Raw genomic sequence first — 27,770 nt, forward strand, 5'->3', positions numbered from 1 at the left:
CCATACACACTCTGCTCATCTAATGCCCAACTCCTCACTGTACCCCGATCTCATGAATCCCACCATTAACCTCTTGCCCGCATTCTCCCTCGGGCCTGGAGCACGCTCCTTCTTCATATCCGACAGTCCACTGGTCTCTCCACCTTCAAAGCCCTCCCAAAATCAAACCTCCTCCAAGAGACCTTTCCAGACTAAGCCATTTATTTGCCCCTAACTGCCTTTCCCTGACACCTCTTCATGTAGTTGTGTATCACTTCAGCACTTTGATACCTACCGCAGCCCCCTAATGCTCATGTAAATATTCTTATACAATAATATTTCCCCTATATGTAATCTATTTTAATGTTTTCTCTCCCTCTCCATTTTCAGCTCCTTGCAGGCTGGGATCACATCTGTTACACTCTACTTTCCCAAGTATTTAGTACAGTGCTCTGCACACAGTAAGCGCTCAGTATATACCATTGACTGATAACTGAGAGATCTTTCAACCCCACCCACACAGGCAGCTCCTAGCCACAATGTGGTACCTACTGCTTACAAAATTAGCTACTGTTTCTAATTCTGCCTCTTTTCACCCCAGTCCGATCCAAAGCCTCTTTCTCTAAGAGCCATCTTGTTCTTGACTGCCAAACAGAAGACTGCTCTGCCTGCCTCAGGTTTCTCCCATAAGCCATCAACAAATTTGCTTTGCTAGAGGTTGGGTTCTGCTTTGCTAACTACTCCCCACAATTCATCATGACCTGTATGAGGCCAATGAGTTATCCGTGTCATGTATGGCATAGAGGTGATGCCAGAGGAAGCGTTCAAAATAACGAATTCATTCAATCATTTTTATTGAGCACCTCCTGGAAGAGGTGGACTTCTTTGAAAGGCTTTGAAGATGGGGCGAGCTGGGATGTGGCAGAGCTGAAGTGCGTAGAGAGTTCTAGGCAGGAGGCAAAAGAGTCGAGAGCAAGGCACAGTGAAAATATCTTGGAAGGAATGGAAAGTGGAAGCTGGGGTGGAGTGGGAAAAGACAGCAAGGAAGAGGGAGGGAGCTGATAGAGTGTCTTAAAGCCAACTGTCAGACATTTGTGGAAGAGGAATGGGCAGCAATAGAAGGTTTTTGAAAAAATGAATTCAGAATGACACTATAGAAAATGATGCAGGCTGCAGAATGAACACAAAGATGCAAGCATCCCCACAGAGGCTCAGAGAGGTTAAGCAGTCACCCAGCAGCAGAGCAGCATTCATCCCGATGCTCTTTCCACTAGACCACACAGCTTCTCCATCTTGAAAACATGTGGATCAACACCCCCACGCCCTCCTTTCTCCCAACCCACCAAAATGTGTAGGTACCAGAGCAATCAGATCTTGCACTTGATCCACAGTGAGTGCTTAATATCATAATTATTAATCAATCAATGGTATTACTACTTTTACATGCAGAATTGTTGATGACCTCGAACCAAACAAGAGACTGGAAGACACACTTCTCTGTGTCTTCTCTCACCTCGATTCCAGCCTTCCCAGGGGGGAGAGACACTGAAGCATTTTAGTTCTGTACTGATGTCCTGGCAGAGAGCCAAGCAATACCACAAATGATTGAGGAACACTTTATGGTTAATGGATGAAAAACCCGGTGCACTTGCACCGAGAAAAGAGGAGAAGAAAAATATATCTGGAGCCTAATCTTTCAAAGGGGCTCAAAATCCAGCACTTTGGATGCTTCACAAAGTTGAGGTTTCACTTGGCTCTTTCTAGTCCTGGTTTTTTGAGGGCTCTTGCAAGACAACTGGGCAACACCCAGGCAGATTCACTTTAGAGTCCTCCAATAAATTAGCAGCAGCTGTTGTAGGATACTTGCAAGGCAGCACTGAAGCACTGAAACACCAACTTGAATTTAAATTTGGAAATCAGGCTGGGAAGATATACAGCTATTAAAATCACTTAATTTAATCATCATCACAATAATTGCAATAATAATATTTGCTAAGAGGTTACTATGAGCCAAGCACTGGGGTAGATAAAAGATAATGAGGTTGGGCAACCTTCCTGTTCCACATGAGACTTACAGTTTAAGTGGGAGACTGTAGGATTTAATTCCCATTTTACAGTTGTGAGAACTGAGGCCCAGCGAAGTGAGGTAACTTGGCCAAGGTCACACAAACCACAAGTGCCTGAGCTGGGATGACAATCCAGGTCCTCTGACTTCCAGAACCCTGCTCTTTCCACTAGATCACACCACTTTCCTAACATAGCACCCAACACCAATGATCTAGACATCCAGCCACTGTACTCTCTTTGATTATTTGAAGGGAGAATTCAACTGGGTTGGGTTTTTTTTGAACTACATTTTTGCCAAAAAAGTCCATGTTCTTTACTCGAGGACACAACGTCTTCTATGAAATAAGATCTAAAAGTGCCTTGATTGTTGAAAAATGTTTCAGAGGCTGTGGAATCTTTTGGGAAATGAAAAAAAAATGACTGTAGGTAAATTCTGTGGCAGAATCTCTGAGGGGATTTTACTGGCTATGAATTAGAGAAGATATGGGCATGGGCCTGGGAGTCAGAGGACCTGGTGCTAATTCCAGCTCTTACTGTGTGACCATGGGCAAGTCATTACATTTTTTGGTGCCTCCTTCCCTTGTGCACACCTGCACCTCAATCTGGGGTGTAGAGTAGCTGGGAGTCCCTGGTAGGATGCAGGGCTTGGAGCAGCTAACCTATTAATTAATTAATTCAATCAATTGTATTTATTGATCACTTACTGTGCGCAAAGCACTGTACTAAGCATTTCGAAGAGTACAATATAACAATAAGCAGACATATTCTCTGCCCACAATGAGGTAATGGTTGGGGAAATTTAAAGAGCAGAAGTACAGTCAATCAATCAATGAATGGTATTTAATGAGCACCCACTGTGGGCAGAGCATGGTAATAAGAGCTTGGGAGAGTACAATACGACAGAGTTGGAAGACACATCCCTGCCCTCAAGGAGCTTACAATCTCTTTCAGTCTTCCCTCCATCTCTGGGACGATGATGCAGGCTCACAAGTGGGACATTGGACAGCCCTGGGCTCCTGTGGGATTCGGGGAGCCATCAGCACTAAGAGTAGCAGCAGGTGGAAGACTAAGGTTAGTCAGAACTGAAGTAGTAAGTGATCAGTCAGTCAACTGTATTTATTGAGAGCTTAATGTATGTGAAGCACTGTACTAAGCACCTGGAAGAGTACAACAATAAAGACACATTCTCTGTCCACAGTGAGCTTATAGTCTAGAGGGAACTTAGGTCTTTAGGCACCTCCATCTTGGGACCCGGCTGCCCGGCAGGGTAATGAATTCTCTCACTGGGCAGAACAAGACCACCGTGGAGACGGGGCCTGGTTCAATGATTCCACTAGGCTCAATCTTAAGGTCAGCCATGTATGGGTCAATTTTACACCATTTCAAAAGGGCATAGTCCTGGGAGTCAGAAGGCTGTGGGTTCTAATCCCAGCTTCTTGGTCAACTGCCTGCTGTGTGACTTTGGGCAAACCACTTCACTCCTCTGCACCTCAGCTCCCTCATCTAGAAAATGGGGTGAAGACTCTAAGCCCCATGTGAGACATGGACTAGGTCCAACCTGATAAGCTTGTATCTACACCAGTGCTTAGTACAGTAACTGCTACACAGAAAGCACTTACCAAATACCATACAAAAATGGGCATCGGGAGGAGGCAAGAATCTGCCAAGGTAAATGATTTACTAGACTGGGTGGCTTTTTGATGCCAGTCCCAATGGGAAGTAGATCTTAATATTATAACAGTTGTGGTATTTGTTGAGCATCCACTATGTATTGACCACTGTGATAAGCATTGAGATAAAGGATAATGAGATGGGATGCAGTACCTGTTCCACATGGTCTAAGCGGGAGAGAAAAAGGACTTATTTTCTTAAAGAGAGAAAATCATTTACCTTACTTGTCTGACTGTAGGAAATGGAAGTGGGACGTAAGAGCAGAGAGGAGAAAGAGTCTTAGGTTTGGAAGTCAGGTCAACCATAATAATAATGATAATAATAATGGTATTTGTTAAGCACTTACTATGGGCCAAGCAGTGCTCATAATGGCTCTCATGACTGGATTTCTCCTTCACCTTCCTAGGCTCATCCTACCTGGCTGGCAAAATCCATGCTACCAAAATGCTCAGAACTCATTACCAAATGGATGCTGGTAGAAACCTCACTCCATCCTTAATTTGAAAAGGCTTATAAATATGCATCACTTGGGAGGAAAAAACAGCAGGACAGAAAATGAGGCAGCTTACATTTTGAAACTTCTGTTTATTTTGTTTCCAAGCATTCATTCATTCAATAGTATTCATTGAGCACTTACTATATGCAGAGCACTGTACTAAGCGCTCGGAATGTACAATTCAGCAACAGATAGAGACAATCCCTGCCCAGTAACGGGCTCATAGTTTAAATGGGGGAGACAGGCAGCAAAGCAAAACAGAACAAAACAAAAAAAAAAACATCATCAAGATGAATAGACTCTCAGAGATATACACGTCATTAAAAAAATAAATAGGGTAATAAATAATATTTACAAACATGCACAGTGCTGAGGGGAAGGGAAGGGGGAAGAGCAGAGGGTGGGGGGGAGAATGAAGGAGGAAGAGGAGCAGAGGGAAAGGGGGGCTCAATCTGGGAAGGCCTCCTGGAGGAGGTGAGCTTGTAGTAGGGCTTTGAAGAGGGGAAGAGAGTTAGTTTGGCAGAGGTGAGGAGGGACGGCATTCCAGGACAGCGGTTGGACGTGGGCCAGGGGTCGACGGCGGGACAGGTGCCAACAGGGGACCGTGAGGAGGTGAATGGCAGAGGAGCGGAGTGTATGGAGTAGGCAGTAGAAAGAGAGAAGGGAGGTGAGGTAGGAGGGGGCAAGGTGATGGAGAGCTTTGAAGCCAAGAGTGAGGAGTTTTTGTTTCGTGTGAAGGTTGATAGGCAGCCACTGGGGGGTTTTGTAGAGGGGAGTGACATGACCAGAGTGTTTCTGTAGGAAGATGAACCGGGCAGCAGAATGAAGAATAGACTGGAGTGGGGAGAGACAGGAGGAAGGGAGATCAGAGAGGAGGCTAAAACAGTAATCCAGTTGGAATATTATGAGAGCCTGTACCAGCACGAAAGCCATTTGGATGAAGAAGAAAGAGCGGATCTTGGCGATAGTGTGAAGGTGAGACCAGCAGGTGTTGGTGATAGATTGGATATGGGGGGGTGAATGAGAGAACGGGGTCAAGGAGGACAACAAGGTTGAGGGCCTGTGAGACGGGGAGGATGGTAGTGACATCCACAGTGACAGGGAAATCTGGGAGAGAAAAGGGTTTGGGAGGGATGATAAGGAGCTCAGTTTTTGACATGTTGAGTTTTAGGTGGTGGGAGGACATTCGGGTGAAGATATCCTGTAGGCAGGAGGAAATACAAGCCTGGAGGGAGGGGGAGAGAACTGGGGAGGAGCTGTAGATTTGGGTGTCATCTGCGTACAGATGAAAGTTGAAGCCGCGGGAGTGAATGAGTTCATCAAGGGAGTGAGTGTAGATGGAGAAAAGAAGAGGGCCAAGAACTGACCCTTGAGGACCCTCTACAGTTAGTGGATGGGAGGGGAAGGAGGAGCCCGCAAAGGAGATCGAGAATGAACGGCCAGAAAGATGAGGAGAACCAGGAGAGGAAGGAGTCCATGAAGCCAAGGTAGATAAGGTGTGGAGGAGAAGGGGATGGTCGACAGTGTCAAAGGCAGCTGAGAGGTGGAGGAGGATTAGGATATAGTAGGAGCCACTGGATTTGGCAAGAAGGAGGTGATGGGTGACCTCTGAGAGGGCAGTTTCGATGGAGTGGAGGGGATGGAAGCCAGATTGCAGGGGGTCCAGGAGAGAGTTGGAGTTGAGGAATTCAAGGCAGCGAGTGTAGACGACTCATTCTAGGAGTTTGGAAAGGAAGGGTAGAAGGGAGATAGGACGATAACCGGAAGGGGAAGTGGGGCCAAGAGAGGGTTTTTTTAGGATGGGGGAGACATGGGTATGTTTGAAGGCAGAGGGGAAGAAGCTGTTGGAGAGTGAGTGGTTAAATATAGAAGTTAAGGAAGGGAAGAGGGAAGGGGTGATAGTTTTTATAAGGTGAGCAGGAATGGGGTCCAAAGCACAGGTGGAGGGGCTGGCACTTGCAAGGAGGGAGATGTCCTCTGAGGATACTGAAGGGAAGGATGGGAAAGTAGGAGAGAGGGTTGGTAGTGGGGGAGATGGAGAAGGGGGAAGGGTGACTTTGGGGAGCTCAGACCTGATGGTGTTAATTTTCATAATGAAGTAGGTGGCCATATGAAAGAATACAGGCCTGGAAGGCACCACCACCACTTGTCTGCTCTGCGACCTTGGACAAGTCACAACTTCTCTATACCTCAGTTATTTCATTTGTAAAATGGCGATTAAGACTGGAAGCCCCATGTGGGATGGGCATTGTGCCCAACCTGACTAGCTTCTATCTACCCCAGCTCTTGGCATATAGTAAGTGCCTAACAAATACCAATTAAAAAAATAATATTTCAATCCATGGTAGAAGATGCTCTCATGAGTAAGACAGGACACAATGCTGACCTGGCAGTGTTACTTGTCATAATAAAAGTATCATCTTTGTTCCCTTTTCCATAAGGACAGAACAGGTATGCTTCTTCACATCAAGGATTTTTTGTTCTCACCATACTACAACAAGATATACAGTATCTCTTCCCCCCCTCCTCCCCACACACAGACACACACACACACAAGATATTCTCTGCAAAAGGATGCCATGGTCTAATGAAGTGATTGAGAACCAAAGGCCACAAAACTTTCTACTAGAGCAACCTCTACAGGAATTGAATGGCAACTGAACCCATGGCTCTCTCCCAAAGCTAAATGAATTTGGAGAGGTTACAATGTGGCTCAGTGGAAAGAGCCCGGACTTGGGAGTTAGAGATCATGGGTTCGAATCCCTACTCTGCCACTTGTCAGCTGTGTGAGTGTGGGCAAGTCACTTAATTTCTCTGTGCCTCAGTTACCTCATCTGTAAAATGGGAATTAACTGTGAGCCTCATGTGAGACAACCTGATTACCCTGTATTTACCCCAGCGCTTAGAACAGTGCTCGACCCATAGTAAGCGCTTAACAAGTACCAACATTATTATTACTAAACTGTTTCAAGACAAATATTTAAGCTGCTTAATACAGCAACGATCATTCATCCCCCAATTCCCCTCTGCTTCACAACCAGAGGCCTGCAGTCATACCAATCAAAAACCAATACGAGCTGAAAGATCTCTGGGAGAGATCTAGCCCAATCAGCGAGGCGCTGAAGACGGCTCCAATTCCAGAATCACAAAGGGATTCTAGAGGTGTACTGCCTTGGATGATCTGGGAAGAGGCTCTGATACTTCGACTTGTTTTTAATGAAAAATCTTCACCTTTTGGGGAGGGCTCTTTGGCACATTTTCAAGAGGAAAGTTGTAATTCATGACACTCCACAAAAAAACCCATATTGTATTCCCTGGGGAGGCTCCTTCCAAGAAACTCAAGGAACTTTATAAGCATCAAAAAATGTCCCTTAAGGCAGCCTTGGGGGAGAGCAAGGCAGTGATTGGTAGTGTCCTAATTTCTGAGAAAGCTGAAGGCAGCTAAATGGAGACAGCAGAGAAGTAGGGAAAGGCAAGGAATTCAGGAGCAGAAGCCAGCATTCTTGGCTTCTTGCTGAAGGCTAGAAGACTTGACTGGGGGCCAAGACCAGGCCTTCCTTCCAGCACACTATGGCTGAGTTTGCTAATCAGATGCAATTGAGAAGCAGCGTGGCTCAGTGGAAAGAGCATGGGCTTTGGAGTCAGGGCTCATGAGTTCGAATCCCAGCTCTGCCACTTGTCGGCTGTGTGACTGTGGGCAAGTCACTTAACTTCTCTGTGCCTCAGTTCCCTCATCTGTAAAATGGGGATTAAGACTGTGAGCCCCACGTGGGACAACCTGATTCCCCTATGTCTACCCCAGCGCTTAGAACAGTGCTCGGCACATAGTAAGCGCTTAACCAATACCAACATTATTATTACATTATTAGATGCTGGATCAGGGAATGGACATGCTCCATCAAATCCAAGCCTATTCCCTCTGCTCATTTAGACTGTGAGCCCATTGTTGGGCAAGGATTGTTTCTACCTGTTGCTGAATTGTACATTCCAAGTGCTTAGTACAGTGCTCTGCACACAGTAAGCGCTCAATAAATACGAATGAATAAATGCTACCACAACACAAATAGAGCTTAGTCAGTGACACTAGGCAAGGAAGATTGGCTGAAACCAGGGAGTTGAAGGTCTGAATGAAATGGAGAAGGCAGGATTTACTAGAAATTATCTAGACTGTAGGCTTGTTGTGGACAGAGAACGTGTCTATTTATTGTTGTGTTGTACTTTTCCAAGTGCTTCATGCAGTGCTTGGCACACTGTAAGTGCTCAATAAATATTACTGAATAAATGAATCAATCAAATAGAACCTGGAGAGGCAAAACTCATTCATTGTTTAGCTCAATTGTATGAACTAAAATTGTTTAGTTTGGCAACTCTCCAAACATATTGAGAGTTTTAATTTACATATGCTAGAGCTCAAGGATCTTATTAAAGAGGATTCATATTTATCACTTATTTCCTTTCTGAGATGATACAATCATGCTACCATTTTAGAGAAGTTTGACAAAAAAGATCATACATATCATAGGCTATTTTAAAAAATTAAAGGAAATCATTGTACCAAATGAGACTTAGAGCCAATGTCTAGAAAGCTCTACTAGGCAATTCAATGATTCGTAGTTTCAGTTTTTCAGGCTACATATTTATGAATGTGTCCTCAATACCAGCAGAGAGAGAGCGGATAAGAAAGGACAGAGCTGATTACACTCCTCAACCCCACTGTCTCTGATGATCAATCAATCTATCAATACTATTTACTGAGTGTCTCTGTGCAGATGACTACACTAGGGTTTTGGAAGACCACAGTAGAGTTAGTGAAGACATGATCCCTGTCCCTGTTTCAATCTAGGGGGAAGAAGATAATAATAATAATAATGTTGGTATTTGTTAAGTGCTTACTATGTGCACAGCACTGTTCTAAGTGCTGGGGTAAACACAGGGGAATCAGGTTTTCCCACTTGGGGCTCACAGTCTTAATCCCCATTTTACAGATGAGGTAACTGAGGCAAAGAGAAGTTAAGTGACTTGTCCACAGTCACACAGCTGACAAGTGGCAGAGCTGGGATTCGAACTCAGGAGCCCTGACTCCAAAGCCCGTGCTCTTTCCACTGCGCCACGCTGAGATGGATACTAATATAATTACAGATAGGAAGAAGTAAGAGGATATAAAGATGACTGGAAGCTTGTTGCAGGCAGCAAATGTGCCTAACAACTGATATATTAATACTCTCCCAAGCACTTAGTAAAGTGCTTTGTACACAGTAAACTCTCAATAAATATGATCTGAATATGTGCATATTCAGAGATGAGTCCTTAACTCTTTCTAAACTAGAGACTCCCCATTTGGCCATGCCAGAAATTCCTATTTCCAGCCAGAAAAGGTCAGTTAGACCAGGATGTCAGCTGAGACGGTCGCTATTAGGGAAGCAGTGTGGCTCAGTGGAAAGAGCCTGGGCTTTGGAGTCAGAGGTCATGGGTTCAAATCTCAGCTCGGCCACTTGTCAGCTGTGTGACTTTGGGCAAGTCACTTCACTTCTCGGTGCCTCAGTTACCTCATCTGTAAAATGGGGATGAAGACTGTGAGCCCCACATGGGACAACCTGATTCCCCTGTCTACCCCAGCACTTAGAACAGTGCTCGGCACATAGTAAGCGCTTAACAAATACCAACATTATTATTATTATTATTGCCATCCCTGGAAAACTAGGGAGATTCTTTCTCCACCTCTCCCTCATTGGTAGTAACAGCTGTTGTCCTTATAAGTGTCCTTGCCATTGCCACTAATAATAAGAATAATTGTGGTATTTGTTAAGCAATTACTATCTGCTAAGCATTGTTCTAAGTGCTAGGGTAGATAGAGGAAAATCAGGTCCCACATGGGACTCAGAGGCTAAGTAGGAGGGAAGAACATGAGGAAGGGCTTCTTAGCCTGCCACTCTGAGGGCCTTCCTGGTTCCTTCCTTAGACCTGGATAGTTGGGGGAACAAGGCCCCTAAAAGCATGACTGACAGGTCTAACGCATGTCATCTGGTCACCTAGTTCTAAATGCAGAGTTACCAGAAATCGAAAAAAATAGAGGATTGTTGGGGGTGGGGTCCATGTGGACAAAGAAAAGTTCAGACGTATATGCAAAAAGAAAGGGTCATCAGAGAAACATTTTGAGTGAAATATTCCCTATATCTTGAGATGAGAGAGAGAAATATTCATTCATTCAATCTTATTAATTAAGAGCTTACTGTATGCAGAGCACTGTCTTAAGTGTTTGAGAAAGTAAAATACAACAATAAACAGTATCATTCCCTGCCCACAGCGAGCTCACTGTCTAGAGTGGGGGAGACAGACATCAATACAAATAAATTACAGATATGCATATAAGTGCTTTGGGATTGGGTGAGGAGAAGAGCAAAGGGAGCAAGTCAGGGCAGTGAAGAAGGGAGGGGGAGATGAGGAAAAGTGGGGCTTAGTCTGGGAAGACCTCTTGGAGAAGATGTGCCTTCAGTAAGGCTTTGAAGGTGGGGGAGAGTAATTGTCAGATTCGAAGAGGGAGGGCATTCCAGGCCAGAGGCAGGACATAGCCTAGTGGTTGGTGGCGAGAGAGATGAGATTGAAGCACAGGGAAAAGCTGAGCACGAGAGGAGCGAAGTGTGTGGGCTGGGTTGAAGAAAGAGAGAAGCGAAGTGATGTAGGAGGGGGCAAGGTGATGGAGTGCTCTAAAGCCAATGGAGAGGAGTTTTTGTTTGATACGGATGTGGATGGGAAACCACTGGAGTGTTTTGAGAGCTGGGTGATTTGTCCAGAATATTTCTGTAGAAAAACAATCTGGCCAGCAGAGTGAAGTATGGACTGGAATGAGAAAAATAAAGAGTGAGAAGTTTCTGAATATACACTCCTCATGGATTTGAATTCTTTATGGTATTTCTTCAGAGCTTTACTATGTGCCGGGCACTGTACTAAGTGCTGGGGTAGATAAAAGCTAATCAGTGTGGACACAGTCCATGTCCCACATGGCACTTCACAGTCTTAATCCCCATTTTACAGATGAGGCAACTGAGGTACAGAGACATGAAGTGACTTGCCCAAAGTCATACAGCAAACAAGTAGCAAAGCCGGGATTAGAACCCAGGTCCTCCAGGCCCATGCTCTATCCATTAGGCTGTGGTGCCTAGTGGATGAAGTTGGGGAACAGCTAGTAAGGATGAAAAAGAGAGACAGAGAGGAAATGAGAAGGAAGAAGGGGGGAAACCAAGAGTTTGAGAGATAGGAATGAGAAAGGAAGCTACAGAGAGAGGCAGAAAGAGACAGATGGGAGTGAAAAAGGAAACTACAGAGAAGGACAGGAATAGACAGGAGTGAAAAAGGAGGGTACAGAGAGGAGGAGGAAGAGGTAGATGAGAGGAGTGAAAAAGGGAGTTACAGAGAGGAACAGGAAAAGACAAAGAAGTGAAAAAGGACTTATGGAGAGGAGCAGGAAGAGAGAGATGAGTGAAAAAGGGAGTTGTAGAGATCGGCAGGAAGAGAGAGTGAGAGGCAAAGATCGATGACAGGAGGCAGGAGTTGTGCCTGGCTGAGAACTGCCAAAGGATGTTACACTACCCAATGACCAAAATGTATTTCTCACAGAAAATGACCCATCAGCGGAGGCTTCCAGACCAGTGATTTACACCCTGATTTAAAAATGGCTTGACTCAAACCCACTCTTCTTCTACCTGATACCCATTCCAGCAAGCATTCCAGAGTGGGGCTCAGGAATGAAACAGGTCTTGATGATGATGATGTGATGATGGTATTTAATAAGTGCTTAATATGTTCCAAGCACTGTTCTACAGCGCTGGGTAGATACAATCTACTCAGGTTGGATACAGTCCCTGTTTTGCATGGGGCTCACAGTGTAGATAGAAGGGAGTGGGATTCATGGAGCATGGGTTCTAATCCCGCCTCCACCACTTGTCAGCTGTGTGACTTTGGGCAAGTCATTTAACTTCTCTGTGCCTCAGTTACCTCATCCGTAAAATAGGGATTAAGACTGTGAGCCCCCCATGGGACAACTTGATTACCTTTTATCTACCCCAGCACTTAGAACAGTCCTTAGCACATAATAAATGCTTAACAAATACCATCATCATTATTATTATTATTTAATTCTCATTTTACAGATGAGAAAACAGAGGCACAGAGAAGTGAAGTGATTTACCCAAGGTCACAGAGCAGACAAGTGGTGGAGTCAGAATTAAATCCCAGGTCCTTCCTACTTACAGGCCCATGCTCTAGCCACTAGGCCAGGCTGCTTCTCGCCTATCAGGTGCACACAAGGCTGTGTAGGCAGCTCTATCTGGGGTCCTGCTTCAAGGGTTTCCTGCCCAGCCAGGAACCACTCAGAGCTGGCTAGCAGAACCCCAGCTGGAGACAAAAAGGAGTATCTGCTCCTCTAAATTGCCTCATACTTCCTGCCCTCAAAGCACTCTGCAGCCCAGCTTCTCCCATTCAACGCCAGCTCCTGTGAGCCCATGTTACAAGTGGTGGAAAGCACAGTCACTCCCAAACCATCAAGCACCATCTGCTGAGAAGTAATACTGTTGGGAATCAGACCTTTTAATAATCTCTTCGTTTCCACTTCAGTCCCCAGTGTTTCAAGAGACCAAAGTGACATCAAATTAGGGAAGCAGCATGGCCTAGTGGATAGAGCATTGGCATGGAAATCAGAAGGTCCTGGTTCTAATCCAGCCTCGGCAACTTGTCTGCCATGTGACCTTGGACAAGTCGCTTAAATTCTCTGATCATTAGCACCTTACTCAATCTCTAGTCTGTAAGCTTGTTTTGCACAGGGAATGTGTCTGCTTTATTATTATATTGTACTCTCCCAAGTGCTCTGTACAGTACTCTGCACACAGTAAGTGCTCAATAAATTTTACTGACAACTTCTCAGGGCCTCATTTACCTCATCTATAAAATGGGGATTAAGACTGTGAACACCGTGTCAACAGGGACTGTGTCCAAACTTATTAGCTTGTAATAATAATAATGATAATAATGGTGGCATTTGTTAAGTGCTTACTATGTGCCAAGCACTGTTCTAAGCGCTGGGGTAGACAGAAGGTAATCAGTTTGTCCCAGGTGGGGCTCACAGTCTTCATCCCCATTTTACAGATGAGGTAATTGAGGCACAGAGAAGTTAAATGACTTGTCCAAAGTGCTCTCGACATCAGCAAATCTAAATGCCCAAAATAATCCTCCTTTCACATCTAAATTGAGACTAGGGAGAAGATGATTGTGGGATGGGAGGGAGAAGGGGAGGAGAAAGGGGAAAAAGAGAGCCAGAATTTTTTAATGGTATTTGTTAAGTGCTTATTATGTGCCAGACACTGTACTAAGCACTGAGGAGATACATGTTAATCAGGTTGGACACTGTCCCTGTCTCACATAGGGCTTGCAGTCTTAATTCTCATTTTACAGATGAAGTAATTTAGGCACAGAGGCAGGATTAGAACGCAGGTCCCTTCTGACTTCCAGGGCCCGTGCTTTATCCACTAGGCCCAAAATCACATGCTCCAACTATCTTCTCCAACATGCATAGAAGACTGAGGGCACTCAGACTGGAAAATATTCACACTTTCTAAATTTTTTCTGTTGTAACTTTTTGTTAAGGAGAGAGCTGCCAATCAATAAGCTGGTATTGGAGACCCTGATACATTAACCACTACTGTTTAGCTCGCTGTGGGCAGGGAAGGTGTGCACCAACTCTGTTAGCCTGCATTCTCCCAAGGGCTTAGTACAGTACTATGCACATAGGAAGCTCTCAATGAAATCCACTGATGGATCAATTCCTTTGAATTTATGAAGTAAATTTTTCTTCTGGTGAAAAATATTTACGGAACACTTGCAACACCCAAGGACTTTTCTAGTCCGGGATTAGCTAAACATGGCAGACAACCAGAGGACTCACAGCTGGAAATGGCATAAAAGGCTGAAGGTGCCAAGTGTGACTCTGTCTTTTTAAAATGCCAAGTGAGGGGTCCCATGCACATTAAGTAAAAATAATAGTCCGTCTACTCAAAGGGCATTGGGTGAGAATCAGAGTTCTGTACCATTTAAAAAATCAAAATCAAAAAATGAGATACTGGGTGGGGACCCAGCTTTCTACACCCCCTAACACTGCTCATCATGGAGGGAGCTGACCCCCTATTTCTGGTCTTCCTTGGGGTGAAGAGCATGCTTATCAGGGCCTAGTCTGAGATCCAGAGGTTTCTCCTTCCTTCTCCCTACTGTGGTCAGGGAATGTGTTATACTGTTTATTGTTATACTGTACTCTCCCATGGATTTTATACGGTGCCTTGCATACAGTAAGTGCTCAATAAATATGATTGAATGAACAAATGAATAATTGATCAGTGGTCTTCACTGAGTGCTTACACTGTGCTGAGTACCATATTAAGCACTTGGAAGAGTACAGAATTGGTAGATGTGGTCCCTTGCCCTCAAGGTGTTTACAGTCTGGTGAGCTATGTTGGTGAATTAGGTGGGAAATCTCTGGAGTCCACCCAGGATTGGGAACACAAGCACAAGTCCTAAGGATCCCCAAACTCCAGTTAGTAACAATATATAATAATAATAATGATAATAATAGTGATCTGTGTCAATTACCATTCTAAGCACTGGGAAGATACAAGATAATCAGGACAGACACAGTCCCTGCCCATAAAGGGCTCACAGTAAAAGTAGGAAGAATAAGTACTGAATCCCCTTTTTATAGATGAGGAAACTGAAGCACAAAAGACATTAAGTGACAGGCCCAACGTCACACAGCAGGCGTGTGATTAGAACCAGATCCTCTGACTTCCAGGCTTGTGCTCTTTCATTCATTCATTCAAACTTTTTTTAATGCATACTATGTACAGAGCACTGTACTAAGCACTTCGGAAAGTACATACAACAATGAACAGTGACATTCCTTACGCACCACAAGCTCACACTCTAGAGCTTCAATAGAGTATTCAATAAATACTATTGAATGAATGAATGAATAGAGTGGGGTAAACGGACATCAATATAAATAAATAAAATTACAGATATGTACATAAGTGTTTTGGGGCTAGGAGAGGGAAGAGCAAAGGGAGTAAGTCAGGGTGATGCAGAAGAGAGTGGGAGATGAGAAAAAGTGGGGTTAGTCTGGGAAGGCCTCTTGGAGGAGATGTGCTTTCAATAAGGCTATGAAGTGGGGGAAGAGAAGTTGCCTGTCAGATTAGAGGAAGGAAGCAGGCCAGAGGCAGGATGGAAGACAGGGGTCAGTGGCGAGACAGGTGAGATCGAGGCACAGTGGAAAGGTGAGCACTAGAGATGAGAAGTGTGTGCACTGGTTGTAGAAGGAGAGAAGGGAGGTGCAGCAGGAGAGTCAAAGTGATGGAGTGCTTTAAAGCCAGTGGTGAGAAGTTTTTGTCTGATGTAGAGGTGGATGGGCAACCACAGGAGATATCTGTGAGGGAGGGTTGACAGGTCCTGAATGTTTTGTAGAAAGATGATTCAGGCAGCAGAGTAAAGTATGGAGTGGAAGTGGGAAAAGACAGGAGGTTAGTGGATCAGCAAGGGGAATGATGCAGTAATCTAGATGGGATAGGAAGAGTGCTTGTTTTAATGTGGTAGCAGTTTGGATGGAGAGGAAAGGACTTGTCCACTGTGTGACCCTTGGGCAAGTCACTTCACTTTCTGTACCTCAGTTACCTCAACTGAAAATGGGGAAAAAGACTGTGAGCCCTATGTGGGACGTGGACTGTGTCCAACCTGATTACTTTGTACCTACTCCAGCACTTAGTACAGTGCCCAGGCATATACTATAAAACTCAACAAATACTATAAAAAACAACAACAGGATACCAATTTCCAAGGATACTTGATATATCCACAGATTGTAAGCTCCTAGAGGACCTGAATTGCATGTACAAACGTGATTGTATTGTTCTCTCCCAAGCTCTTCTTATAGTGATCTGCACACAGTAAGCAATCTATAAATACTTTAGATCTATTGACTGAGGCCATAGCCCCAACCCTCGAGACTCTCACATTTAATTCTTGATAGTACTACCACTACTACTAATAATAGTGCTATCTGCTATGCGTTTGCTATGTGCGAAGTACTATACTCAACATAGGAGAGATATAATAGAGACAGATGGAGCCCCTATTCGGAGCTTGTAGTCTAAAGGGGGAGGGAATAGGTAATAACTCTCCTTTTGACAGATGAAGAAACAGAGGCATGAATGGCGTTCAGTGATTTGCCCAAGGTCACACGCCAGGCAATGGGCAGAGCGGGAATTATAGCCTGGATTTTTTTTTAAGTGGTATTTATTATTTTCCCATCCAGCCACTCTTGTCAATATCAGCTGTTCAGCTAGTTTTGTTTTTGTTTTTCTTAAAATGGTATTTGTTCAGTGCTTACTATGTGCCAGGCACTATCTAAGCACTAGGTTGATAGAAGCTAATTGGTTGGACACAGTCCCTGTCATCGTGGATAGAGCACGGCCAGGGAGTCAGAAGGTCATAGGTTCTAGTCCTGGCTCTACCACCTGTCTGCTGTGTAACCTTAGGCAAGTCATTTCATTTCTCTGGGCCTCAGTTACCTTATCTGTAAAATGGAGAGTGAGACTGAGAGCCCCACGTCAGCCAGGGACAGGGACTTGTATCCACCTGAGTGCTAAGTACAGTTCCTGGCACCTAGTCACATAGTAAGTGCTTAACAAATACCACAATGATTATTATTATTACTGTCCCACATGGGGCTCATAGTCCTTAATCCCCATTTTAGTCTTAATCCCCATTTTACAGGTGAGGTAACAGGCACAGAGAAGTGAAGTGACTTGCCCAAGTTCACACAGCAGACAAGTGGGAGAGCCAGAATATCAACCCAGGTCCTTCTGATTCCCAGGCCCGTGCTCTATTCACTAGGTCACACTCCTTCTCTGGGGGCCTCATTCCTGTTTTAAGTAAAAATAAGATAAGCACCAGTAAATTGCTACAAGCATTGGCCCATTTCTCAATGTGGCTGTGCAGAAACCAAGAGTTTCCATTAAAATTCATTCATTCATTCAATAGTATTTATTGAGCACTTACTATGTGCAGAGCACTGTACTAAGCGCTGGAATGTACAAATCGGCAACAGATAGAGACAGCCCCTGACCACTGACGGGGCTTACAGGTCTAATCGGGGGAGACAGACAGACAAAAACAATAGCAATAAATAGAATCAAGGGGATGATCATCTCATTAAAACACTAGCAATAAATAGAATCAAGTGATGTATAGCTCATCACTAAAATCCAGTTTGGGAGAGGTAGAATCAGTGAATCAATCTATCATATTTATTGGGCACTTACTGTGTGCAGAGCACTGTACTAAGTGCGTGGGAGACAAGAATATAGTAGAGATGGGAAGCACCTTCTCTGTCCACAAGTCACTTACTGTCTAGACAGGAGGCAAATGGAGGCTGAGGGAGGAGTGAATAAAAGTGAGGAGTGGCAGAATAATGACAATAACTATTTTTATTAACTATTATTATAATAACTATTATTATTAAGGTACTTGTTAAGCACTTACTATGTGCCAAACACAAGTGGGGTAGACACAAGTTAATCAGGTCGGACAGAGTCCCTGTCCCAAATAGGGCTCACAGGCTTACTCCCCATTTTACAGATGAGGGAACTGAGGCAGAGAGAACTCAAGTGACTTACCCAAGGTCACAGAGCAGACATGTGGCAGAGCTGGGCTTAGAACCCAGGTCCTGTTGAGGGCCTAGTCAGGGAAGGGATGAGCAGGTCAGTTTGAGGCTGGCCAGGATAGAAAACAAGTCCCTTCACTGCCACTTCTTGGGGCACATCCCCTTTTAGGGGCTCATTGTCTCCTCCTCGAGATCCACCCTAAGTCAAATCCAACAGAAAGACTAGAGTGGAAGCCCTAAGGAAAACAGGGGCTTCCCAGGAACCTGAGAGCTGCCTGCAAAATTGTGTCCACACAGTATCCAGGCCTTATGTCTTCCTCACCAGAGAAACAAACTGCTTGTGGTCTGACTTTCCCCATAGCTGCTCACCTGGCTCTGGGGACACTCTCAGAGGCTAAAGGGAGGATGAAGAAAGTTGAACAGACCGCACATCGCAGAGCAAACAACTGGCTCCTATCAGGTGCACTCTGCATTGCTTTGGCAAGATAAACATAGGTTGGGTAATGTGTGTTCAAGGAAAAAAATAACAATTAAGGAAAAACCAAACCTGAACACTTAGGAAGCGTTTGACTGTCCTGAACGTCAGCCACTGGGGAAGTAGGGGTATCCTCTATAAGCTGGATGGGGACCAACCACCTCTGATTTGGAGCTGCAGCTGGCTTTCTCAAAGCCAACTAGGCAGGTGGGGTAAGGGGCATTGAGAACTATCACCAGAGCCCTGAGATAAAGTGCTCTCTCCTGGTCCCTCCAACCCAACACATGTGTCACCATAACGCAATCTACTTAGAAGTTGCAGTTCCTGGGGCTCCATCCTTATCACTGAAAACAGGAGAGGGATCAGGAACAGGAAGCGAGTCTAGGGCCATGGCAGAAGAGGAGGTGAAGGGGATGCCAAGGCCAGAGGGCTGCAGACTCCCCTCTACCCCCTGCCTGAGGCTCCGGGGGGTGAGAGAGGCCCTGGGGGAGTACTGCTCAGATCCCCTGCCCGGCACCCTTGGAGCTACGGAGGGAGTTTCCCGTCTTTCTGTGGACAGAGATCACTGCCTGCTCTGGAGGGTCCCCAGGGTCAACACCTTTCTCTAGCTGGGAAAGAGGGAGGGAGAGAGGGTGTGCTGCAGCTAGAACAAGTTTGAGACACCCCCACCATGAAGCCCTCAAAGCTCCACCCCCACTCCACCCCCAGGTGATTCTGCCTGAAATGGATTTTTTTATGGTATTTATTATGCCCCCAAGCACTGGGGTAGTTACAAAGTAATCAGGTTGGACACAGTCCCTGTCCCACATGAGGCTCACAGTCTTAATGCTCATTGTATAGATGAGGGAACTGAGGCAGAGAGAAGTTAAGCAGACAAGTGGCTGAGTCAGGATCAGAACCCAGGTCCTTGTGATTCCCAGGCCCGTGCTCTAACCACTAAGCAAAGCTGGTTCTTGGATGAGGAGTGATGGGGTCCTACTACAAGCTGTGGAGGGCAGGGCCCAGCTGTCTGAGGAAACCTTGATACCCCCTCCCCTTGGGCCTAGGATGTGGGGGAGGGAGGCCTGAGGCCAGCTCCCTGACCATGCTCCCTTGCACCCCCCAGAGGAGGGGAGGAGGGGAGGAAGGGTCTGACCTTTCCTGGGCTGGTCAGCCATGTGGAAGCTGAGTTAGAGTGGAACCACTCAGCCACTCACTAAATTTATGCTCCCATCATTGGGTACACGCCAGGGAAATCAATCAATCCAGGTTCCGCCAAGGTCACCTCCAGGCTCCTCAGCACCAGGGACTGGATTAGCACAATTGTGTGGGGCATTCGTGCATGTTTCCTCTATGCCCATAAATCAACCGTCCAAGGCCAAAGAGACATCCAGTCAGATGACAGGAAGGCTGGTTGGTCACCTCTGGACATCTTCAACCTACTTAAGTGAAGCTTTTGCTAAGACGGTTGCTCTCCTTCCCTCCTCCTCCTGCTTGAGGAGATTTGAGGCACCCCAGTGTTCCCTCAGTTGTCTATTCTTGTCCCTCTACCACCTCCTTCACAATAATTATGGTATTTGTTAAGTGCTTACTATATGACAAACACTGTTCTAAGCCCTGGGGTAGATACAAGTTAATCAGGTCAGGCACATTCCCTCTAAGCATTCCTCTGTGCCTGTCCAAGAAGTCAAGCATCATCTGCTATCTTACCTCACTGTTCCACTACAGCTCAGGATGTACATTTTGCTCTTCTAGCACCAGCCTACAAACTGCACCCCAATCTCATCTATCTCACCAACTACCCCTTTCCCATGTTCTCCGTCTTGCTTGGAATGCCCTCCCCCTCCAAATACACCAGACCACCACTCTCCCCACTGTCAAAATGCTCTTAAAATCACACCTCTCCAAGAAGTCTCCCCCAATTAAATCCTCCTTTACCCGACTCCCTCTCCCTACTGCCGCTGTCTAAGCACTTGGATCTGGTACTCTTCGAGCACTTGATAATAATGTTGGTAACGTTAAGCGCTTACTATGTGCAGAGCACTGTTTTAAGCGCTGGGATATTCACCCTACCCACAGACCCACAGCACTTTTGTTCCTATCTGTAATTTATTTATATTAGTGTCTGTCTGCTCATCCAGACTGTAAACTCACGGTGGGAGGGTAACATGTCTACCAATCCTGTTGTACTGTACTCTCTCAAACACTTAGTACAGTGTTTTGCGCACAGTAAGCATTCAATTGATACCATTGCTTAAGACAGCTGGAGGACTGGGGATTTCCCAGTTCCACCTGCACAGGTGGAAGCGGTACAAGAAGCCATGGGAAAGAAGAACAGGTAGAGGAACAGAGACAATTTACAAAGGTGTTCTCCTAGGTTACAGGAAAACTGAAAGAGCCATAATAATAATTCTGATATTCATTAAGCACTATGGCTCAAGCAGTGTTCTTAGCATTGGGGTAGATTCAAGTCACTCAGGTTGGACACAGCCCTGTCCCACAAGGGCCTCACAGTCTAAATAGAAGGGAGTAGTATTTAATCCCCATTTTACATATGGGGTAATAGGCACAGAGAAGTTAAGTGGCTTGCCCAAGGTCACACAGCAGCCACATGGCAGAGCTGGGATTAGAATCCAGGGCACTGGATTCCCAGGCCCAGGTCCTTTCCACTAGGTCATGCTCCTTCCCTAAACAAAGAAGAGTTGTAGTGGGCTGTAACCTTGGTAAAAAGAGCTGTAGTGGGCTGTAACCTTGGGAAAAGGAATAGATTCATTGTTAGCTCCTGGAATAGTCTGTAAACTCTTTGCGGGCAGGGAACATGTCTGCCACTTTTGTTGTATTTTACTCTGCAAGTATTTATTATAATACTCTGCACATACTAAGCACTCAATAAATACCGATGATGATGATGATGATGATGATGAAGGCAGAGACCCACCCTGTTGGATGCTCTTTAAGGTCTAGTACAATACAGTAAACACAGTAGGCAGTCAGACAATGTTAATGGTGGACAGCCTATCATTCCCACAAGGGGATATAAAAGTAAACACATTATGCCCTCACATAATCTTCTTGCTGTTTGTTCATGCCCTTGCAAAATTCAGACAAAGGTTTCATGCTGTTTGCCCAATCCTTGATTTTTCAAGTCACCTGTCATTCATCATTATTTCCGTCAGTATTTAAAGCAGACAAAATAAGCCTGTTTTGCTGGAAAAACTATCGAGACATCTGTGTTTCAGAGTGGTAGAGTTGTGCATTGTGTCTGGTGCAGTTTCCTTGCAGACTGAGGCAGAGAAAAGCATTCAATTGATGTTAGTGGGGTAGGGGGGAAGGGGTGTCAAACTCCCTGTTGGCTTCTGGGGGGAAGAAAATAAGGACCACAATTTTCCCAAGTCAAACTGATCTGTGTCTGCTATTGTAGAGGTTTAATCACTATTACAGAGGTTTGCACCTCCAACCATTCAAATTCAGATGATTAATTTTTTTAACTTTAGGTATATTTTTCCCTCAAAACTGTGGAGAAGAATTGTACTGTACCTCCCTATCAGCAACCCTGAACCTCCTGGTCAGGGAAGATTGCATTTAAATCAATCAATGGTATATAACTGAGCACTAAGTGTGTGCAGATCATTTAATTGTACTAAGTGCTTGGGAGAGTACAAGACAAAAGATTTGGCAGACAAGTTCCCTGCCCACAGTGAGCTTACATTCTAAAATGAATTATCAATTAATCAGTGGTATTTATTGAACACTTACTTTGTGCAGAGCACTGTACTAAGTACAGCACAACAGAATTAGTGGATAGGTGCCCTGCCCATAATGAGCTTACAATCTAGAGGAGAGTTTACATTCTCAAGCAGGATCAGCTGAAAAATGTTCCCCAAATACGTGAAGGGGTACCCTGGCTGGGCTTGCAGTTCATGTCACAGGTTGCAATGTTTTCAGCACCCTAAAACCTGCATGGGGTTCATGGTCTTATCAATAGGTTGATTCCACCAAAGAACTGGGATGGCACAGGGATCTTTTTCTCTTTGCCTGTGAACAAATCCTCCCTGCGTGCTGTCCTGGGACTGCAGCAAATAGTCCCAGGATCAAGCTCACCTGGGTCAGCAAGATGCAGATTCATTCATTCATTCATTCAATAGTATTTATTGAGCGCTTACTATGTGCAGAGCACTGTACTAAGTGCTTGGGATGAACAAGTCGGCAACAGATAGAGACAGTCCCTGCCGTTTGACGGGCTTACAGTCTAATCGGGGGAGACGGACAGACAAGAACAATGGCAATAAACAGCGTCAAGGGGAAGAACATCTCGTAAAAACCGATGGCAACTAAATAGAATCAAGGCGATGTACAATTCATTAACAAAATAGGGTAATGAAAATATATACAGTTGAGCGGACGAGTACAGTGCTGTGGGGATGGGAAGGGAGAGGTGGAGGAGCAGAGGGAAAAGGGGAAAATGAGGCTTTAGCTGCGGAGAGGTAAAGAGGGATGGCAGAGGAGTAGAGGGGGAAGAGGAGCTCAGTCTGGGAACGCCTCTTGGAGGAGGTGATTTTTAAGTAGGGTTTTGAAGAGGGAAAGAGAATCAGTTTGGCGGAGGTGAGGAGGGAGGGCGTTCCAGGACCGCGGGAGGACGTGACCCAGGGTCGACGGCGGGATAGGCGAGCCGAGGGACGGTGAGGAGGTGGGCGGCGGAGGAGCGGAGCGTGCGGGGTGGGCGGTAGAAAGAGATAAGGGAGGAGAGGTAGGAAGGAAGATGCAGATCCCAGAGGGAGAATGCTTAGTGCAGTTCTCTGCCCACAGTTAAACATTCAATAAGCACCACCGATTGAGAGAATAAGGGCACTTTCTGCTCCCCATAACCCACCCTCATAACCCTCATATCCTTTCTCTCATGAATCCCTCCATTTCAGCCCTAAGTGGCCACAATGAGTGGAAAGAGCACAATATGGGGAATCAGGACACAAGGTGTTCTCTGCATGGACTTCAGTTTCTTCATCTGTGAAATGGGGATGAGATAGTTTGTGAGACCTATGGGGGACAGAGACTGTCCAAATCGATAATCTTGTATCCACCCCAGCGTTTAGCACAGATGACCACTTGATGGGGCACTGCCCCCTCGGTTTTTTGAACTGGACCACCAAACATATCTGGTGGTCCAACATGCTCATCCCAGGTCTCTGACAGGTCCTGACTCTTGCCAGTCAGGAATTGAATAATAATAATAATAATGATAGTAATAATGATAATGGTATTTGTTAAGTGCTTACTATGTGCAAAGCACTCTTCTAAGCACTGGGGTTGATAAAAGGTAATCAGGTTGTCCCATGTGGAGCTCACAGTCTTAATCCCCATTTTACAGATGAAGTAACTGAGGCCCAGAGAAGTTAAGTGACTCGCCCAAAGCCTCCCAGCTGACAATGGTGGAGCCGGGATTAGAACCCATGACCTCTGACTCCCAAGCCCGGGTTCTTTCCAATGCTTCCACTACCCTGCTTCTAGAGACCCCAAATGCAGTCTAGTGGAAAGAGCACAGGTCTAGGAGTCAACGGACCTGATTTCTAATCCCACCTCTGTCACTTGTCTTTTAGGTGACCATGGGCAAATGGCTTAACTTCTTTGTGCCTTAATTTCTTCATCTCTAAAATGGGAATTTTTTTACGGTGCTTGTTAAGCATTTACTATGTGCCAAGACATTGCACTAAGCGTTGGGGTTGATACAAGAAAATCAGTTTATACGTAGTCCCTGTCCCACATGGGACTCACAGTCTTAATTCCCATTTTGCAGATGAGGGAACTAATTCAATGCAGAGAAGTTAAGTGACTTGCCCAAGGTTGCACAGCAGGCAAATGACAAAGGTGGGATTGGAACTCAGGTCTGACTCTCAGGCCCGTGCTTTTTCCATTAGGCCATGCTGCTTCTCACAGGATTCCATACCTCTTCTCTCTCTTACTTCGACTGTGAGTCCATTGTGAAAGGCATTGTATCTCATCTAATTATCTCTATCCCAGCTCTTAGTGCAGTGCTTGGCACATAGCACTTAAAAAAGACCATAATAATAATAATCATCATTATTATTGTAATCATGGTCTGATACCCCTCTGAAGCCTGTCTGTTTCCAAGCTTCAGCCTGTAAAATCCCTACCCTCATTTCACTCTCACTTCATGATAATAATAATAATTATGACAATGATGGTATTTGTTAAGTGCTTATTTTGTTTCAGGTACTGTACTAAGCGTTGGGGTGGATATAAGCAAATAGAGGTGGGCACAGTCCTTGTCTCATGTGGGGCTCATAGTCTCAATCTCCATTTTTCAGATGGAGGTAACTGAGGCACAGAGAAGTGTAGTGACTTGCCCATGGTCACACAGCAGACAAGTAGCTGAGTTGGGATTAGAACCCATGACCTTCTGTCTCCCAGGCCTGTGTTCTATCCACTCCACCATGCTGTTTCACTAATAATTATGGTATTTATTAAGCACTTATGTGCCAAGCACTGTTCTAAGCACTGAGTTAGATATGAGATAATCAGGTTGTCCCACATGAGGCTCACAATCTTAATCCCCATTTTACAGATAAGGTAACTGAAGCACAGAGAAGTGAAATGGCTTGCCCAAGGTTATATAGCAGACAAGTGGTGGAGCAGGGATTAGAACCCAAATCCTCTGACTCCCAAGCCCATGCTCTTTCCACTAAACCACGCTAAAACGTTGGCACCTCTGATGCTGAACACATAGTAAGTACTTAATAAATGCCATCATTATTACTATTGTTACCATGCAGAGAAAGATTTAGCTAGCATGGAATTCTGCAAGCCACCCTACATTTTCCCACTGCCCCTTTGTCCTGTCTATCTCTGCTTGATCATTACACAATATTGGCTTTCTTCTTCATGAGTTTACTCTTATGACCCACTGATTATGGCTCATTTTAGCATGTCAGCCTCTTGGGGCCCTATTAACTGCCCAGGCCTCTGAACAACAATGAGAACATGCTCAGAAAGCCTTTCATGTTGGGGCTGGGTTCAGAATTGCTTTCCAGCAAATAGAATCCTCTGCCTTGCTTCTTGGAAAGTCAGCAATACGAATGGAGGGAGTTGATTTTCCAAGATACACAGTGACTCATGCACCACAAAGCACAATCAGACTCTGGGAAAACAATTTATTCCCCTGATTGAAAAAGAGCAAAGGGTTCAACTGAGCAGAAATGATGCAGCCAGCCCAGACGGAGATTGCTGGATCATTGCCAGTCAGCGTTCCAGAGGTTGGCACCGGTCATTGACTGAACAATATTCCCTGATAGACCCTCACACTGCCTCCCCCTCCCCTCGCATCACTCCCCTCCAGCCCCCTGTTCCATAATTGTTGGCTGGACAGGAGACTTGGTGTCAGCAGGGAGGGGAAAGAGAAAAGGACAAAAGCATCCTCTAGAATGACAGAATAAAATTTCAACTTGAAAAATGACTCAGGTTCGGTTACCTAGGCTACGCCAATTATACTCCAACTATATACAAATGAGCTAGGACCATCAGTAAAATTCCAATGTGGCCAGGATCCCGGAAGAAGTCAGTGAGTCAGTCGTATTTATTGAGTGCTTACTGTGTCCAAAGCATTGTACTAAACATTTGGGACAGAACAACAGATGCATTCCCTGCCCACGAAGAGCTTTCAGATTAGAGGGGGAGACAGGCACTGCTATAAATAAATTACAGATAGGTACATAAGTGCTGTGGGGCTGGGGGAGATGAATAAAGGGAGCAAGTCAGGATGATGCAGAAGGAAGTTGAGATAAAGGAAAAGAGGGATTAGTCAGGGAAGGCCTCTTGGAGGAGATGTGCCTTCAGTAAGGCTTTTAAGGCAGGGAGAGTCATTGTCAGATTTGAGGAGGGAAGGCATTTCAGGCCAGGGGCAGGACATGGGCAAGAGGTCGGTGGGGCACAATGAGAAGGTGAGCATTAGAGGAGTGAAATGTGTGGGCTGGGTTGTAGTAGGAGAGTAGCGAGATGAGGTAGGAGGTGGGGCAAGGTGATTGAGTGCTTTAAAGCCAATAGTAAGGACTTTCTGTTTGATGTGGGTGGATGGGCAACCACTGGAGGTTTTGAGGAGTGATGAAACATGGCCTGAGCATTTCTGTACAAAAATGGGCTAGAGTGAAGAATGGGCTAGAGTGGGGAGAGACAGAAGGTTGGCAGGTCAGCAGTGATGTGGAGAAAGGAACCCTGCCTGAATGGTTAGGAAAATGTATATTTGGGCTGGCTAGAGCTCCAGTATATGGCAGCCACCTCTGCAAAGCTCCAAACACTGAGCCTGGTCTGAGCAAGTACCCTCGTTGGGGCGGGGCTGCATCCTTCTGACAGATGGCAACACCATTCTGGAACCCAGAAGGGAAAATTGCAGCTTTTCTGCTAGAAGGCTCCCCAGTCTTGTGAAATCCACGAACAGAATGGATCTCAATGCTAAGGGTGTGGGCTTGAGAGATGGGGACAATGGAGGTGTTAGAGAGAAATTGGGTGAGGGAGATGATTTGGGAGGAAACATGAGTTCAGTTTGGGATGTTTGAGTTTGAGGTGGCAACCAGATATCCAGATAGACATGACCTGGAGGCAGAGGAAATGTGAAATGGCAGAGGAGGAAAGAGGTCAGGACTGAAGATGTAGACAGGACTATGTCACTAGGGGGTGAGGTGGCAAGGGCACACAGGCAGTGACCCTTCCTCCTGTCTTGCTTCTGGCAATGTTCAGTCATCATTCAATTTTATTTATTGAGTGTTTACTGTGTGCAAAGTGCTGTACTCAGCACTTGGGAGAGAACAATACAACAATAAACAGATACGTTCTCTGCCCACAGTGAGCCTATAATCTAGAGGGGGAGACAGACATTAATAATAATAAAAATAATAATAATAATAATGGTATTTGTTAAGTGCTTACTATGTGCCAGGCATTGTACTAAGTGCTGGGAAGAATACAAGCACATCAAATTGTCCCATGTAGGCCTCATATTTTTAATCCCCATTTTACAGATGAGGTAACTGAGGCACGGAGAAGTTAAGAGGCTTACCCAAGGTCACCGACAGACAAGTAGCAGAGCCAGGATTAGACCCTGCATCCTCTGACTCCCAATCCCATGCTCTTTCCATTAAGTCATGCTGCTTCTCTGCCACGCTGCTTCTCCTCAATGCTATCCTTTAGAGTCACCCGTGGGAGGAGTGGAGCTGAGAGACTGGAAGACCAAGAGCAACTGTAATAGCCTAGCTACTGATCCTTCCCTACCAGGCAAAGTACGTTATATCTACTGTTATACACACATCAAAACTGAATGATTCCTCCAGTGTCACATCATCAGAACGAGGTGAACAAAGTTCCCTCCACAACACAGTCTGAAACCCCCTCCTCACTGAATG

At 45.3% G+C, this 27,770-nt stretch overlaps 1 protein-coding gene across 5 annotated transcripts in view; it reads right to left on the bottom strand.

Moving 5' to 3' along the window:
• Positions 1-27,770, bottom strand: part of AGPAT4 (1-acylglycerol-3-phosphate O-acyltransferase 4) — a 162,035-nt gene that overhangs the window by 79,164 nt on the left and 55,101 nt on the right. The gene's annotated exons all lie outside the window — the stretch shown is intronic.

This window comes from Ornithorhynchus anatinus, unplaced genomic scaffold (genome assembly GCF_004115215.2).
Source record: "Ornithorhynchus anatinus isolate Pmale09 unplaced genomic scaffold, mOrnAna1.pri.v4 scaffold_481_arrow_ctg1, whole genome shotgun sequence".
Lineage (NCBI taxonomy): Eukaryota > Metazoa > Chordata > Mammalia > Monotremata > Ornithorhynchidae > Ornithorhynchus > Ornithorhynchus anatinus.